The 19,344-nt window shown below is 45.5% G+C and overlaps 1 protein-coding gene across 3 annotated transcripts in view; it reads right to left on the bottom strand.

Annotated features, from left to right (window-relative positions):
- The window catches only part of LOC117815675 (microtubule-associated tumor suppressor 1 homolog), an 81,499-nt gene that overhangs the window by 61,215 nt on the left and 940 nt on the right, over positions 1-19,344 (bottom strand). The gene's annotated exons all lie outside the window — the stretch shown is intronic.

Here is a 19,344-nt window from a genome sequence, read left to right as displayed (position 1 = left end):
GAGCTCTGAGTGTAGCTCCTCCTCTGCCTGGTGTTATGTAACCCCCTGCAGAGGTTACATTACTCAAACTACATTAGGACTACACATCGGCGTCTCTGCCTCGGCCTAACACTCGAACACGGGGATGATCAGAGAACAAACAAAGCAGAGAGACCTCCCTGTGCTGCTTCAGGGTGAGGGGCTGAGGGAGGGGGGAGGCTATAGTTTATAACTGTTAATAATAAACACACACAGGAGAGGATAAGTCTAACTCACTCTGTGCACAAGCTTTGTTTCTCTGGTGACCTTTGAACTTTGAATCAGTCACCAGCTCTCCTCCTGCGTCTCCGTCTGAGCGTCTCATTAAGACTCATTAATACGTCACGTTACAGATCATTCATGGAACGAGGTTAAAGTTTATATTAAAACATGTCGACATAATTAAACAGCAATTAAACCTTTACTCTGAATTTAACATTTATCTCTCCGTTTCTTATTTTATCAGGAATAAAGTTAAACTGTGCTCCGACCTCTGCCTGAACGTCCCGACACATCTCCTCTCTCCTCCGCCACTTTTATCTGTCTGTGGCTGAAACTCGGCCTCGTCCTCGTCCCTCTAATCAATGTCAAACTACTGACGTGACGCTGTGTGATAAGACTTATTGTGTGTGTGTGTGTGTGTGTGTGTGTGTGTGTGTGTGTGTGTGTGTGTGCGTGCGTGCGTGCGTGCGTGCGTGCGTGCGTGCGTGCGTGTGTGCCAGCCACAGCTGACAGCACTACAAGTTATTTGTGGCGACTCTGTTGTTCCCGGATGAAGGTTCAGCTTGTGACCCGCACTGGTGACAAGCACCGATGTGATGAAGAGCGGACCAAGGGTGAGGATGACAGACGGGCTCATTTACTGAGTGACACACACACACACACACACACACACACACACACACACACACACACACACACACACACACACACACACACACACACACACACACACACACACACACACACACACACACACACACACACACACACACACACACACACACAGCATTGCTCTGATCATCATCGTCAGAGTTCTGATAAACTCATGATACAACATGATTTAAGACGGGCAGAACGGCAGGACGGGATTTGATTGGTTTCATCATTTGGCTCCTGATGGCAGGGATTGGTTGGTGTTTTCCCAGGTTTACTCCGGCTGTAGATAGAAGCTTTTTCTACCTCTTTTTTAAAAACACATTATTTATTGATTGCCATTGGGGCATAAAGATCATTTTAACCAGTGTAACAAAAAGTGGATCTAAATCTGACTACCAACCCCAGCTTTAAAGGTCCTCTCAGACTCAGTTGACAGCCTGCCGTCCTGCATCGCCCCACTGATGATACAACAAAGTGCTGATATTGGTCTCGACTCGAGGTCTTTTCCTCCAATGACTTCATCTTCTTTTTGGGGCGGCCGTGTTCGCTTCATGTTTGGTTGCTCTGGATGTGAGGTGACACAGTGACAGTGGGCTTTAAATCTGCCAAAGCACGCCGTGACCTCGGTTCAGTCGAGAGACGAGGCTTCTTCAGTTTGAGCTTCAGAGCACATTCAGGATCTCTGCTGTGGCCTCAGAGTGACACAGTTAGCACAGAGCAGCTTTTACTGCATGATATAAAAATAATGTTCACTTCTCAGTTTATTAGTTTAACAACAAATTTCAGATCTGACGCAAAGCTTCTGTTTTTATGGGTTTAAAAGTCAGATCAGGAATCCTCTGGACCGGTTTACGTGAGAACTTTAACTCACAGAGCCTGCAGGTAAACTACGTCACACTGATTCACAGAGTCTGTCTACCACTAGCAGAGCTAGCTCCAGCAGCCGTCAGTCCTCCTTCAGGTCCTCATGCCTGTGCTTGTTCCTCATGTCTCAGGTGGAGTGGTTATATGTCAGGTTAACCAGACACAGCCTACATACAACTTTACCTCCATTCACTAGATCAGCATGCTGACAAACCACGCCGTGCTACAACATGACATCATCACCTGTGCTCCTTTACATCCAGGTAGTAGAGCTTTAGAGCGTTACAGCAGCAGACATTAAGCAGGGATACAGCTCCAGCTAGTGGAGGGAGGCTGAACTACAGCTCAGACACAACATGTGACCCAAAGTTTAGGCCTACAAAATAAAATAAGTAATCTGTTGTTTACGTGACAAGTACGGGGACGATGTTTGTTTGTTTGGTATTTAATTATTGCTGTAGAGAAATTTGTCTTTGTCCAAAGTGCTGAATATTTAGCTGCCATCACCACATCTTAAAAACAGAGCATAGATTACAGTTAGCACCGTGACTTCCTGCTAGAGACGTGAATACTTCCATCTTGTTTTTAGATTTATTAGAAATCCTCTCTAAGTTTTCCTGTGAGCTGAATCTGATCCGTTCTGTTTTATTCATGATGTGAGAGAAAGCCTGCAGCTCGGGGCGGAGGGCTTTTTGTTTCAGCCGGGCAAACGGCCAATCAGGGAGCTTGTTAACAGGCAGGAGGCAGCAGGCTCACCTTTCCCTCAAACACACTTGGCACAAAGTCACCACTGCATCATTTTACAGCAACACACACACAAACCTGCAGAACACGGTCCAGGATGTTAACAGAAGCTGGCTACGAACACACGATGAGAGGGGAGCTAACATCATCCTCTCTCTGCATCACACAGAGGACATCCCCAACGCAGGAGCAGGGGTTGCCATGGAAATGAACAGACTGCTGAGTCATCCTGAGAGAAGATACGGCGTGCAGAGTGTGTGTGATATGACAACACCCTTATGTCATTCTGTTGTCTGTATTTCTCTGCACACAGTCAAGGTTGCTCAGTGTATTATCTGATATGAACATCATGCTTAGTGTGAAGCTGTGATGGAGCAGCAGGAGGTTCAAGTGCTCAGTGCTGAAACAGCTTCAGAGTAAAGAGACTGAACCCTGTACGGAGGGTTGATAACGTGCACGGTGAGGATGGAGCGCTGCCAGGCCAATCAGAGCTGGTCCTGAGGTCACATAGCGCCTCGTGGATCGAGCGGTTACATAACTGTCAGCGATCAGTCCCTCTCCTGCTGCAGCACCCTGACTTTCTTCACAGATCAATTCCTGAGTACGTGGAGGTGCACAAGGACTGATTTGGACTGCAGCCTTATTAGCAGAGACGTACTGCAGTTGTGGTTCAGACTACCAGACTCTTAGTCCCAGCTGGGGCTGCGAAAGACTGTGAATCAATATATGAACACAGACGTGTCATACGAGATGTTAGAGAGCAGAATTAAAGGTGACGTCCTCTGTTTTCAATAAATCAGAGTTTAAAACATGGACGTAACAATCCAGAGGAAATGGCCCAAAATACGCTGAATCATGAAAGACTTTAAGCTCTAAAATATTAAAAACAAAAGGGGTATGAAATCTAAACCCTGCAAAAGAGATCCGGTCTGCAGGGTTTGTTGCACCAGGCTGTCACATGGACACTAAAGACGGGACCCAATTACCTCTTGTCGACCAACGTGAATCGGGTTGTATTTCCGGGCTGGTGCTGGCGCTGGTTCGGAGCTGGTTAAACTTGCGAACCAACACGGCACCCGTTTGTTTTTCCGCCCGCTCGAGCCCGTGGAAGAGGTACGTCATGACGTCAGATTTACGTGACTGCTTTTCCCAGCAGTGCTAGCACAAACTTTCCCTCACAACAACAATGGCGGACTACGGCAGCTTGTCTCCTCCACCAACCACTGCTTTGCCTTGGAATCCATTAGTCTCTTTTATTTTTTCTCTGCAGGACAATGGCGGAAACACGTTTGGTTTGTGTTTTTGATCACTGCAACCTTTCCCTGACGTACATGGTTTGCGGCTCCAGACCGGCAAAGAGTTGGAGCCGCTCTGGAACCGGTTTTCCCGACCGGGAGCCGGTTCACTCGCAGTCGAAACACAGAAAACCAGTTCTCAATTGAGCACCGACTCCGAACCGGCCCTGAAACTGCCTCCGTCAAAAAGGGGTAAATGGGGATTCTTTTGCTTTTGGAGTCGGCCTCGAGTGGACACTTGAGGAACTGCAAGCTTTGTGATTCAACATCAGCCTTTTCTTTCATTATGAGGTCTGCTTGGAATATTCCCAGGTCCAGTTTTTACATATTGTGGGGTCTTGATGACTTCAAGGTCCAAAAGGTTCAGATGTGCGCCCTTAGATTGTATCATGAAGGAGCAGCAGGTTACAGACTTCCTCTAAAGTTTAGGTTTTCCCCTCGGACAGGCTCTGATCACAGAGAGGGTCTGACACGGTCAGGGTAAGATGCTCCCTTTCAAAGCAGAGATATTCTTTACATCAGACTCCAGAAACAAAACCTGCATCTTAATATTTGTACTGCTGCCTCGGTTTGTTAGCTTCTCTACATTGTTGTGTGGAAACTTTTAAAATACACTGAAACACAAAGTGACAGACCGAGGATGAGGAAGACCAGATACTTCTGTGAGGTGCAAGAAAACCAAAAGTGTTTTTAATGGATGAACTTTGTGTTGAAACATCGAGCATTACGTTGCAGCCCGTCAACATGAGTAAACCAAAACCCCATAATAAGCTATAAAAGGCCTGAGAACTCGGGCCTGTGTTAGCACCGCTCTGTTCTGTTTTTGATATGAGGTCTAAAGTAGTCCCTCATGATATGGCTCCGTACAGAGCTCTGCAGTCAGGGAGGGGGATACAGAGCTACAGAACCAGAACACGTGATCCGTCCCTACATGGTCAGAAATGTTCCCACAGTCGGAGCTGTGCAGTCCAGTTACTGTAAGAACCAAACGTCCTTCATGAAGCAGTCTGACTCGACTCCCCGGCTCGGGCCTCGTGGATTATTCTAACAATGAAGTGTTTCTGCAGCGTGAGAATAATACCTCAGAGTTTTTAAAGTCTGCATGTAAGCAGAGCGTCTGCTCCCATGAGGCCTCCGTCTGCCTCTGTGCGACCTGCTGGATGCATCACGGCTCTGTGATCCTGTTTACACAGACCGAGCCTCCTCTGGGAGCGAGGACGCTGAACTTCATCACGAGCAGGTTATGTCATCCAGCCGTGATCATCCATCACGTTTAGTACGGACCATTTAAACACCACAACACCTGAGAGCCTCGCCTTCAGACTCCATCTCTTTATAAACATGATGGAGTCATTTTCAACATAACATTTGCAGCTACACCGTCTCAGTTCTGGACTGTGGTAGAGAAATAACATGGACTTCATAAAGTAAGCATTGAAAGTTTTTGATTCTGGTTCTGCATGAAGCACGGGAACAAAGGCAACTGAAAGCAGCTCAGGGAACAAAGCTTGGACTGTACGTGCATACATTGCGAAGGGATTCAGTTTCATGTGCAATCATCTCAACAAAGCATCTGGAAGTCATCAAACCCTCCGTCTCCAGAGGACAGAGTAGAGACCCGAGGACTGCTTTTTACATTTCATTTAAATTTAATAACACAACTTATATACTGGGATTCTCCTCATTTAAACCCTCATGATCAGATTCTGCGATAAGACTAAGGTTCAGGAACTCCTCCTGAGGATTAACCTTCATGATTTCTTAGCTAGCCTTTAGGCAGGAGTTTAAAAACAGATTTGATTTTATGAGATTACAGCAGAATCTTAAAAACATTAAAACAGGATTAACAATCTCACTATGAGACATAAAATAAGTTCTTACACAATAATCTGAGCTTCTGATTGATCCACCACAACTCCAGATAATGTGGAATGATTGACCAGCCAATGACTCAAAGTGCACTCACTTTCCAGATGACCTATGCCCCACACACACACACACACACACACACACACACACACACACACACACACACACACACACACACACACACACACACACACACACACACACACACACACACACACACACACACACACACAAACGTGCTGATAACGTGTAGAACTTACTTTTCTGTTTCTCCTCTCTGCTGCAAAAACAACATCCAGCACAGATCACGGAGCTCCTTCAGCTTGCTCACACTGGCATGCGCTTGGCTCGGCTGACTATCCTCACACACACCCACCCACACACACACACACGCACACACACACTTGATCCACCTCCTCACACACACACTCGAATACTGCACTGCACAGCACGTTCATGTGTCGTATCTTATCCCATCGCTGCTGTGTGTAAAGTGTGAACTCAGGCAAGGGAGGTCTGCGCAGGCTGTGACGGTGGTGGAGAGAGGGAGGGACGAGACAGGAGAGAGAGAGAGGGGAGAGGAGGGGAGAGGAGGGGGGACACCTCCCTGTTTGGTTCTGAAACATGAGCATGCTGCTCAACGCTGCAGTAACAAGAAACAGAGTGTATGGCAGTTTGAGTCATTAAACATGATGGAGCAAAGGGAAACTACATCCCTTAAATGCAAAGTGAGGACTTCAGGTTCTGGTACTAAAGTTTGCTCTCTTGTGACGTCCCACGTAGCTCCTCTGCTAACGTTTGATTGGATTGAAAGAAAGGCCTCCTGCTCTGGAACACCTCCTCTAAACGATCCAGGTGTGAGATCACCCTCAAATCAGACTTCCACCTAATCTGTGTCCGATCCGTTGCAGTCCGCCTCCGTGCACATGCTCCGACCTGCCGGATCAGAGATGCAGCCTGAATGCAACGGAGTGGATCCAGTAGAAGTTAACACATTGACTAGAATAAAAACCTATCAGATCCAGTGCCGTGACAGATCGGAGATGGACAGAGACTGCATCATAGACTTACGGTCAAATTCCACCAGATTCGTGTCTGCTCTGTCTCCGCTCCGTCACAGCACCGGATCTGATAGGTTTCTATTCTAGTCAATGTGTTAACTTCCACTGGATCCACTCCGTTGCGTTCAGGCTACATCTCTGATCCGGCAGGTCGGAGTCCTCCTGATCAGATACGCCAGACTTCTATTTTTGCCGGATGCCGGAGCACGACGCATCAATCTCAACAGAGCAGATGGAGCGGGACAGGAAGTCAGGAACCAAAACAAAATGAAAACATCTGGTTAATTTTCAGAATAAAACACTCTGTGTTATCACCAGATCGTATTTCACTTAACTACAACAACAAACCGTCATGATGAGCGGAGCCAGGCCTGGAGTCAACAGGTCAGAGGTTTTCAGAGGAACAGAAAGACAACATGGATGAGGAGAGGAGGAGGAGAATCCTTGATTCAGTGATTACCGTGGGGAAAACCTCAGTCACATGACTCCAGCTGTCCGGAGGTCCTGCTCCGTGCTGCGTTCTGACAACACAACCGGTGAGTGTAGACAAACGAGAGAGCATTGAGCCAGGCCACAGAGGATCAGAGACAGACCGGACACGGATCTGGTGGAAGTCCCCTGTATGTAGAGAATGATGGGAATATTGTTTGTTTTTATTAAATATCTGGCTCTACCATTCCTGAGTCTGGAGCGAGGCTGGCAGGTGTGTTCACCTGCGTATCCACCTTTATCAGAAACAGTTCCTGACATGACGGGCCGTGAATCGTGAGATTAACAGCATATACAAACAGAAGCAGAGCAACGTGTCTGATGTGGAAAAGATCCTTCAAGGAGACGACGAAGAGGAGATCAAACTTTGACGTCTGTTCAGGAAGCACTCAGAACCAGAGATGATAAAGTTAGCTTAAATGGACCTTCATAGTTCAGTAAGCCGAGAGCTAAAGCTCTAAAGTGACTCAACCTGTGAATCCAAGAGGTCTGCAGAAAGTCTGATCTACAGAGAGCAGGTTTCAGGTATCAGTATGCAGTAATCCCAGCGTAGCTCATGCACACTGACAGGTCCAGGTTCAGGTTCACACAGTCAGTCCAGGACCACACAGTCAGTCCAGGTTTACACAGTCAGACCAGGTCCTCACTAAGGCTGGGCGGTAAATCGATTTCTATCAATAAATTTGTGTTTTAGGAGGATTTTTAAAAATGAAGATCTAGACTTTCTGCTCTGCTCCCTTTGGGCTCATAGTTCACGAAGGTGATCTGACCACCCAAGAGCCAAGACCGGTTCTAAGTTATATCTGTGTCATTTGTGTTTCATTTAAAGAATATAGAAAGAATATAAAAACTCCTCACATGAGCTTTGAGTCTGTTTCCAATAAACTATGTGGAGGGGACTTCAATATTTGAGTTCTGCTTACACACACGCCTCCCTCAGGGTCCAGAGTAGGAGAGGAGAGTCGGTCTGTGTTTACAGAGAGCTGGAGTGTTCCTGCCAGGTAACCTAACCCCAGTCAGGGTCCACCCTCCACCCCCGCGAACAGAGCAGGAGGGGCCAGTGCTGCCCGGTCCAGAGGGGTTGGCTACAGCTGCAGCGGGCCCCCTTGTATTATTGGCTGCAGGAGTCTGAGGGGGAAACAGGGAGGGAGGTTCTGGACTGAAGACGAAAGGGGGGCAACGAGTGTAATGGAAAAGTAAGACATGTAAACTGATGGAGAGGAGGAGGAGGAGGAGGAGGAGGAGGAGAGGAATGACCTGGTGAGCTAATAAGAGGAACAATCCCAGCAGGATTACATTATGTCTTGCCAATGGTCTGAGCAATAACAAAGTGTATTGACAAAAGACCTGAATCCAGGGACCGGACTGGTACTGGTTCTCTTTCTTTACATAACAATCATCAAACACACTTTACACAATGTTCTTACTGCTAGTCTCCAACAGCACGCACGCACGCACACACGCACAGTGTGTTGAACTGGCCCGAATTTCTGTACTAATTCTGTCACTCCCTGATTATCTGATGCTGTCAGGAGAACCCACTCTGCAGGAAAGTCTCTCAGATGTAAGTGAACTGACCTTGGCCTCCTCACAGCGCTCAGTGTGCCGATTGCTAAACATGGTTCAGTTCTCCTGCACACATGTGTATGAACCCAGCCGACACGTTAGCTGGTGGTTTGCATGTAGCTGGTTTGAACATCAACTAAAGGAGAATAAAAAGGATGCACAGACTGTGCTGGACTACACATGAACTGTGCTCTAGACCATCTCTTCAAGTGGACCCTGGTACAATGTCTGAGTCCTGCATGATTGTGCTCCCATTGATAAAATGAACTGGACTTTGGGGTCAGATACACATGGATCAGGGCTGAGGTCCCTATAATGTGAAACCGCCTTACGAGAGCACACATTTTCTACATCATGAAAAGAGCTGGATGCCAGTAAGAAACATCTTGTAGAAATTAGTGTTTCTAGTATTTACAGCTCAAAGTAGACGACAACCGTCACCGTGAAATCTAAGACTCAGTGTGGTTTCATGCGCTCGAGATGGAAGAGTTCTGAAACTCCAGGAGGTTCAGGGTTTTTGTGCCAAACCAGTAAAGTAAGAAATGAAACCTGATTCCTCTGGACACGTCACATTTGAACAATAAATGTTAGCACAGTGAGGTCTCTGTGTTTTATTGACCGTCACTGTGATCAGGTCTCAGAGATGACGTCTGACAGTGAAGCTTTATTGTTGTAAACATAGAGAGGGCTCTCATGCAGCTGATTCAGATAATAAAGTCCACGCAGCTGAGTGTTGTTGTTGAACCTCACAGTGTGAAAGTCACTCATGTGGACACGGATCCCAATCCAACATGAGCATGACTCCACTGTGAGCCAAAGTCTGAGTCAATAACGCTGTTACATAATTCAAGTGGGCACTCCAACACCACCAATGCCCCGCAGCTAAACTCCCGTTAGCTAGTCGCTGTGGCCGATTGAGCGTGGCTGGTTGAGCAATCCACTGGCCCAGTGAGGCTCAAGGGATGACTTCACGTCCGTCACAGATATCTGAAGGAGAGTCTGACACACTGAGCAAACAGCTCACTCTGGATGTATAACGCAGCCTCGGTTGGTTTTAAAGGGAGCGTGCTGCAGAGTTATTTAAGAGTAAGAATGAACGAATACAACCAACCATCGAAAACAACACATGACCTCAGTGTGAGGTCTATCAGAGACTTCAGACTGCAGTTAACTTCATGCACTGTTAGCAGAAACAAACAGAGACAGGTGTCCCGTATGATTGATCCCTCCACAGGCTGAACGAGCATTCAGAGATCAGTGTGTCATGTTTTCATTTACAGACACAGCTTCAGAAGGAACGACCTCGCCTTCATCACATAAACAAGACACAGGCTGTTTTAGAAACGGCCTGCTCCAGACTACCTATGAATGCAGAGTGCAGTATGTACTGCGTCTCTAGTCTGACTCTTCTGTTGGATCTGGTCTGCAGGATGCTGGGTCAGGCGTCGCTGGATTTCCGATTTCAGACAGTGGAAGTAAACAACGACCAAGCTGATAGATAAACTTTAGCATCACTTATGATTTAAAAAGTTAATTAGTATTTTATATGGCGTTTAATAATTTCCACAGCACCTAAAAACCGACTGCCCCCGTCATATATGGATAAATAAGAAGTTAGCGCTGTGCATCATGGGAAACAGATCGTGAGGGAGACTGGTCCGCTGCAGACTCAGACATGTTCCTGAATCAGTATGACATCTAGGGAGTTTATCAGACTGCAGTTTTACTCTGGTTCACAAACTACAGACTAAGTTTAGACTGAATCAGGATGGACTGATGGTATAGAAGGCGGTTTGAAAACAGCCTTTCACTATGCAGGATGTTTATTTTCACCTTCTTCTTTGAAAGTTTTGGCATCGTCTTTTCTGCTGCACCGCACTGATTTTGATTTGAACACTGGCACCACATTCATGCAGTGTCATAACATTCAAAAATGAAAACAGTGTTCCTTATGAGAACTCAATCTGACTCCGATGGGGACGGCTGCTTTGCACGTCCAAATGATGAAAGAACTCTGCACAGACTGCACTAAACGTAATGTGCAGACATTTTAAAACACGGTGAAGAGGGAGACCGGTTTCTCCCCACATCCCCGGTGGACTGAACCAATGAGAAAATAGTGAGAAGGTTTGTTTTATGAGAATTTGTAAATGAATGCTTAAAGGGTTTATAAAAACTGTGTCAGATTATTTCAGTGTAAGCATGCTTTCAGAGATTATCTGGCTCTGCACACACAAACTAAATATTGTGCCCCAATTATACAACAAGAAGTCTATTTTTCTCCAAGCCACAGGAAGCACAAATCAACCCCAGTACTCCAACTTTACGGTCTCATTCACATCAGAGAGCAAGTATCAACAATCCAAATTCATAATCTCATCATATAACTCAATTCATGGAGCGGGATTACGAAGCAGCTTGTGGAATAAGGACTATTACTTAGCTGTAAATAAATCATCTTTAAATCAATATCTTAACTCATGTCTTCCACAGGTAGCTGGGTAATCAGCAGGATGGTGTATAATGAGCAGGTAGTCATGCAGATTGGACTCCCGGTCAGTGTCAGTGGTTCATCAGTCTGAATTACACAGTTTGAAGTTTGCTGCTCACCCTGTTGTAGTGTTGTAGTACTCGAGACCGGTCTTGGTCTAGGGACCCTTTTTTTAAGGTCTCGTCTCAGACTCAAAAGCATTTTTACTCGATCTTGTCTCGGTCTCAGACTGGGCGAACTCAGTATTTTATATCAAGACTAGTCGAGACCACCACTGATGCTCACTGTGTCCCTGTCATTACTGTGAGAAGAGAGAACCCCCCGAAACAGAAGTGTTTTATTTTGTTAACTCTCATGATGATTTTTCATTGATCTATATGGTTTTGGTCTTGTCTCGGTCTTGCCCTGCCTCTGTCTTGGTCTTGACTCAGTCTCGATCCCTAAATGTCTTGGTCTTGTCTTGGTCTCGGTTAATGTGGTCTTGACTACAACACTACCCTGTTGCTATCCCAAACAACACTACCAGTCAAAAGTTTGGACACACCTTCTCATTCAAGGGTTTGTATTTATTCTAATGACTGTAAACACTGTAGATTAATACTGAAGACATCAACACTATGAAAGAACATATATGGAATTATTGAATGAACCAAAAAGTGTTAAACAAAGCAGAATATGTTTTATATTTTAGATTCTGTAAAGTAGCCCCCTTTTTCCTTCATGACAGCTTTGCACACTCTTGGTATTCTCTCAGTCTGCTTCATGAAGTGTACTCCTGGAATGGTTTTCTAATGAACATGAGCCTTGTCAAGAGTTCATTTGTAGAATGACTTGCCTTCTTAATGTGTTTGAGACCATCAGTTGTGTTGTTCAGAGGTAGGGTTAGTACACAGTGGATAGCTCTATTTGACTACTGTTGTAATCCAGATTATGGCAAAACCAGATTATTTCATAGTTTTGAGGTTTTCAGTATTAATCTACAATGTTGAAAATAATTAAGATAAATATAAACCATTGAATGAGAAGGTGTGTCCAAACTTTAGACTGGTAGTGTATACAACCACCTGTTCACTATACATCATCCTTTACTCTACAGGTTTCGATTGTTCCTTACTCTTCATAATATTTATTTAATCAGTTCATTTCTCCAACAAAGAGCATCCAAACGGGCCAAATGCAATAACGAGAGGGTTTAATGAGACGAGTGCTCGTGGGTTTATTACATCAGCCTGATCATGAGACAAATTAAACCAAAGCCTCATGCAGACTGGATTAATTTCAGGGGAGGAGGAGGAGGAGAGGAAGAAATACAGTTACAAAATGTGTTTATGCAAACAGCTCAGTCTTTGTTGTTCAGATCCGTCTGAGCGTCCAGCTTGTGTTCTCACATGAGACCAGCGGCTGTTCCTTTAACTCTTTAATGAGCGCGGTGTGACACTCAAATGATTAAAGTCACAAAGAAATCAGATTTTTATCAGGTTACAGGCGCTCTGACGTCCGTTATCTGCCTGATGACAGTACACAGAGTTAGCTTCGAGCAGCTCCTCCCTGCAGCGTGCTCACGGCCTCAGCGCCCGCTCTGTAAAGTGTGAGAGAGGTTTCAAAGAGCTGTGAGGACTCCTGGGAAAACAAAGAAAGTTACGATGAATGAAATCCCAGAGGTCATTACGCAGCACATGCTACAGCTCAGTGAAGTAAACCCTGTAACCTTTAACTGCACCGTGGACGAGGGAATATCAGATCGAGCTGTTTCTAACCTGTGTGCGCATTAAAGTTTATTCACATCACAAACACACAAACTGACTTCCTGTTGTCTCTGAGAGACTTCAGCCCGAGGACCAACAAATTTACCTTCCTGAAGAGGTGGTTGAATTAATGCACAGCACAAATAAAGAGATTAACTTTGGATCTCTACTAAAGACCTTTCATACGTGAAGTCAACGTGGTCCCATTGGTTCTATGTTAAAGCTTTGAAGCGTGCAAAGGCTCAGAGGACAGAACATGTGGGTACAGACCAAGCAGCTGAGAAGCAGTGTTAAATCAAGCAGCTGTTTTAGATTTAGTCTTAAGACGAATAGATTTAATCACATTTAAAGTATTTAATGTTAGTCTAAACATTTTCTCTCTTTTAAGAAACAACTGTTTCAATCTGCCACAGTTCCCTCTTTTGACACTTTAGTTTGTATAATATCTTTAGTTAAACGCCACCTCCACGCCATCAGAGAGGATATTCTCCAAGGAAGGACTTACCCCGAATTAACACAGGATGCGCCGTGTTGTGTTACGGCTGCGCAGTGAGTTCGCTCCGTCTGACGGCGTGCGCCCTGCTACACAGGACGCATGTTTGGAGCGTAGCGCCAGCTCAGAGCAGCCAGGATCAGCTGGGTCCAGCATAGAGAGAACTACACTGCTCAAAAAAATAAAGGGAACACTTAAAAATTACAATGTAACTCCAAATCAATCACACTTCTGTATTATTAACCTGTCCTGTAAGGAAGCAACACTGATTGTGAATCAATTTCACCTGCTGTTGTGCAAATGGAACAGACAACAGGTGGAAATGAGAGGCAATTAGCAAGACAACCCTATAAAGGAATGGTTCTGCAGGTGGAGGCAACAGACCATTTCCCTGTCCTCATCCTTTCTGCCTGATTTTCGGTAACTTTTGCATTTTACCAGTGCCCTCACCACTAGAGGTAGCATGCGGGGGTGTCTGCAACCCACAGAAGTTGCTCAGGTAGTGCAGCTCATCCAGGGTGGCACATCAAAGCACGCTGTGGCAAGAAGGTTTGCTGTGTCTCCCAGCACAGTGTCAAGAGCATGGAGGAGACACCAGGAGACAGGCCAGTACACCAGGAGACATGAAGGGGGCCGTAGGAGGACAACAACCCAGCAGCAGGACCGCTATCTGCTCGTTTGTGCAAGGAGGAACAGGAGGAGCACCGCCAGAGCCTTACAAAATGACCTCCAGCAGGCCACTAATGTGCATGTTTCTGCTCAAACTGTGAGAAACAGACTCCATGAGGGTGGTATGAGGGCCAGACGTCCACAAGTGGGGCCTGTACTCACAGCCCAACACCGTGCATGTCGATTGGCATTTGCCAGAGAACACCAGGATTGGCAGGTTCGCCATTGGTGCCCTGTGCTCTTCACGGATGAGAGCAGGTTCACACTGAGCACATGTTACAGACGTGACAGAGTCTGGAGACGCCGTGGAGAACGTTCTACTGCCTGCAACATCCTCCAGCATGACCGGTTTGGCAGTGGGTCAGTGATGGTTTGGGGAGGCATATCCTTGGATGGCCGCACAGACCTCCATGTGCTAGCCAGAGGTACCCTGACTGCCATTAAGTACCAGGATGAGATCCTCAGACCCATTGTAAGACCATATGCTGGTGCAGTGGGTCCTGGGTTCCTTCTTATCCATGACAATGCCCAACCTCATGTGGCTGGAGTGTGTCAGCAGTTCCTCCATGATGAAGGCATTGATGTTATGGACTGGCCTGCCCATTCCCCAGACCTGAATCCAATAGAGCACCTCTGGGACATCATGTCTTGTACCATCCACGACGCCATGTCGCATCACAGACGGTCAAGGAGTTGATAAATGCCCTGATCCAGGTCTGGGAGGAGATCCCTCAGGACATGATCCGTCGTCTCATCAGGAGCATGCCCAGACATTGTAGGGAGTGTACACAGGCACGTGGAGGCCACACACACTACTGAGCCTCATTTTAAATTGTCTTGAGGAATTTCCACAGAAGTTGGATCAGCCTGTGATCTGATTTTCCACTTTGATTTTGAGTATGATTCTGAATCCAGACCTCCATGGGTTAACGATTTTGATTTCCATTGATCATTTTTATGTTATTTGGTTCTCAACACAATCCACTTTGTAATTAATAAAGATTTTCAACTGGAATATTTCATTAATCATGATCTAGGATGGGTTGTTTGAGTGTTCCCTTTTTTTTGAGCAGTGTACATACAAACAGGTTACAGAGCCTTTCTGTGGTTGAATCATTTGGAGAGTATTCCATTAATTTTGTGCTTTAATCATCACTGAGTATGCTGCAGAACTATAAAGTTTTGTTTCTGCAGGTTTAGTTTAATATGAATAATTCTGCTCTGTTTTGTTGTCCTGTTACCTTCTGACACATCGATCATCTTAAAGTCCTGTTACCTTCTGACACAGTGATCATCTTAAAGTACTGTTACCTTCTGACACAGTGATCATCTTAAAGTCCTGTTACCTTCTGACACAGTGATCATCTTAAAGTCCTGTTACCTTCTGACACAGTGATCATCTTAAAGTCCTGTTACCTTCTGACACAGTGATCATCTTGTCGTTGTAGTCGACCTGGATCACAGATATGTGGCTGTTTATAGCTTACATCCATAATTGATGAGTATTTCTGATCTAAACGATCTTTAAACGGTCGGGAGTATATGGTGTGTTTTTTTTTTAGATTGGCGGATGTTGCATGCAATCCTCGTGCCTGACTTCCTGTCCAGGTCGTTCCTTTTAGTGCAGCTTGACGCGTGCTGGGTGCGGGCTCCGTCAAAAATAGACCCAAAGCGTATCATTGGAGGAGTGGCGTGGGGGCACGCTCCCGAGACGGAGCTGAGACGCAGGCGCCCCCCGTGTCCACATGAGCATTGACTAAGTGGGAACGTATTGGCTGCGATGTGCGCGGCCCATCCTGTGTAAATTGGGGGTTATCATCAACAAGCGAGGAGCTCACTTCTGCCCGTAGTGCAGAAGACAGCGGACAGGAAGCGATGAAAGACAGTTTGAAATGGTTCTGTTCAGGAATTTGAAAACTCTTCAGCTGGTTCAGGTTTGATTTTGAACATTATAGAATGTTTAGCCTCACGTTGAACACTACTCACAACTACTCTCCTTAATGCTGCTTTCTGCATGTGAACAATATTCAAATATCCCCTGATGTCCCATCTGTTTGATTTTAAAGTTTAAGCCGTTATAAGGACTTTGTCCTCTGTAATATAATTTTTATTTTTGCAGACATTGTATGATGCTGAGAGAGAGCCTGTGCAGGGCTCGGAGTTCATCGTGTCACCGCACAGGATCTCTCTGCATGCTTGTCTGTATGAAAGCTGCTGTATGAATGAAGTTCATTAAGGGAACAAAGAGAGAAGAAGAAGAAACCCATCATCTCCAGCAGAGGTCTCAGTGCTGTAGCTCAACTCAGCCGACTCACAGGAACACTCTGCTCATCTCTCCGTTCATTAGTCTTCAGCAGAAACAGAGACACAAAAGTTACACAACTAAAGCTGTAGCTCCTCTCAGGCTGATAGTGACAGCGGCACTAGATAAGACGACCTCTCAGCAGCCGGGGTTTGGAAACTCAGGCAGGAACAGATACGACAATCAATTCCTGTCTGACGCAGGAAGCGTGAGAGACTACTGTGTGTGTTGGGGAGTGTGTGTCCAAGCAGACATGATAAACAGACTCTCTCTGAGAGATATAAGGATGCCGTCTATCCAAAGTTATTTATGAAGCACTTTTAAAAACAACACAGCAGACCACAGAGGCGTACGTTCAAACATTCAAACATCCAAATGTCCAAACATTCAAACCATAAAGACTCTCAGGCCCTGTGTCTTGTTCCTGCACTCAGACTGGCCCTCTTTTATCAGGCTGGTGTAGAAACCAGCACGTGTTGGATGCAGATGATGGTAAATATTCAATATCATAGACCGCACACTGGTTGACCTACCAACTGCTTTCAATTAACTCCAACTGTGTTCATTTCGTCACATGTAGCATGACAGAGCACTGCGGCACTATTGTGCAACTATGCACTAACGGCCAAATTCCACCAGATCCGTGTCCGATCCGTCACAGTACCAGATCTGACCATAAAGACAACATGGAAGAGGAGAGGAGGAGTAGAATCCTTGATTCAGTAATTACCGCGGGAAAACCTGATCATATAATATGGTATTATAATATATTATAATAATAACCTTGGTCTGTAGCAGGCGGTTAGAAAACAGGTTTTAAAGGCTTCTACGTGGAGGAACAGTTTCACTGAGACTCTGCAGCTCTGATGCTTTAACCATCCCTTTGTATTTGATTGGCAGCAGTCATTGTTGTGGTAAAGTTATTAACCTGATTGCTGCAGAGGTTTAAGTCTGAGTCAAAAGACTAACATCTCATCAGAGAGGAGAAGCTCTGCTGTGTCTGTGTGTTCCTGTAGATTAAAGCTCCATCAATCACAACACGTCTCTACGTTAATCCAGACAACAAGTCGAGGCAGAGGAAACCTTTAGAATAGCTCACACACAAAAATGCCAATCATGACAAACTCCTCCGTACACACAAACGTGCACAGCCTCAGTCACCCTGTTCACAGGGAGCGGTCGGATTAGACGTGCAGAAACTTGGCACCTGATGATCTAAGCTCCTCTGCCAACGAGGAAAATACTGTACAGTGAAGAGGAGAGGAGAAACTGCAACGCTCTGCAGGAAGACTCAACATCCAGTGTTCACACTCACAGAGCAGGGATTTACAACGTGTGCTGCAAAATGCAAAATCAAGGAATCCTGCTGCTATGAGTCAACATGACGTTTTAAAAGGTGCACAAACCGAGAGTTTAACTTTGTGACGTTTAAAAAACTAGCTGCACTCGAACCACTCAGCATCTTCAGGACGTTCATATCTCTGCAGAACAGACACTGGTCAGATACAGACGTCCACTAAAGTTACTAAACAGGCTGTGGGGTCTGCAGGGAAAAAAAAAACCAGTCTGTATGGAAAGCGAAAGCAGGAGGAACAAAATCCACCGTCATGACATCCCGGCTCCTGTCGGCAGGTAATCTGAGGATGATTTGTTTCCTTAAATTAAAAAGGTATTTGTAGAAAAATAGCTCCATAACAATCCTGGGCAATCAGTATTTAGATTTCTCAACTCCATGGAATTCAACAAAAATAGCATTTTAAAGTTATTTTCTTCTTACACTTGCAAACTTAAGATGTGATAACACTACATGTAAATCACAAGAAAATCAGAGTGAAGCCTCTATGTAACTATTTACAGTGAAACTGAGACTCATCAGAAACAGCAGACCCACCCAAGAGGATTCATGAACCATGAAATGATGACATTTATTTTGCAGACACATGGAGGGGCATGTTTCACTTCACGTCTGAACTTTTAAACACTCTGTCTCTTCTCAAGACGAGCAGCAGACGAACGACGCAGGAGAGAAATGTCGGCTGGAAGTCATTCATCCCTAACTGCTGACTGCACCACACACGCTGAGAGGTTGGGCATCATTCCCAGAGACACTTATCATCAGACAATAATTACTGAGACTGCAGCAGTACAGGCTGTACATAAGTTATTCAAGGCATGCACCTCGTTTTTTAGTTTATCACGATGTTAGAGAAGAAAAAACTCTTTCACTGCGGCTCTTTCTGCTCCACTGAAATGTTCCTCGCTTCACTAAAGTTTAGAAAAGAGCTCAAACTGACAGAAAACAAAAAGGAGGAGCTTACGTCACTGTAAGAGCGATCATCATTCATCACACCGAGTGCTCAGTTTGAGACGTGCACGCTCATACCACACACACACACATAAAGAGACACACACACACTCCTCCATGCCAAGGAGAGGCTGTCTTTATCTAATGCTGGGCAGCCCTGCAGGATGATGCAGAGGACAACCTGTTATGTAACAGAGCGCTGCAGCAGAAATGTCCATTACACACACCGGCACTCTTCACTGCATGGACACTCACAATGGACACACACACACACACACACACACACACACACACACACACACACACACACACACACACACAATGCCACAAGCAGTACAGGCATTACTGCTAAGTCTGCTCTGAATAGATGTTTGTGCATGTAGACAGCATCATGAGCTGACAGTGATGCAGCTTCATGTCCAGTTTGAGCGTACACCATTCCAAAAATCCAACACACACATGATCACATACACCTGTATCAACACACACCTGTACACATATACACCTGTATCAACACACACCCTAACATGCAGGGACACAATAAAGAGTATGCT

The sequence above is a fragment of the Notolabrus celidotus genome, chromosome 7 (assembly GCF_009762535.1).
Source record: "Notolabrus celidotus isolate fNotCel1 chromosome 7, fNotCel1.pri, whole genome shotgun sequence".
Classification (NCBI taxonomy): domain Eukaryota; kingdom Metazoa; phylum Chordata; class Actinopteri; order Labriformes; family Labridae; genus Notolabrus; species Notolabrus celidotus.
The sequence above is the reverse complement of the archived record's forward strand: the minus strand, read 5'-3'. Positions and strand labels throughout refer to the sequence as shown.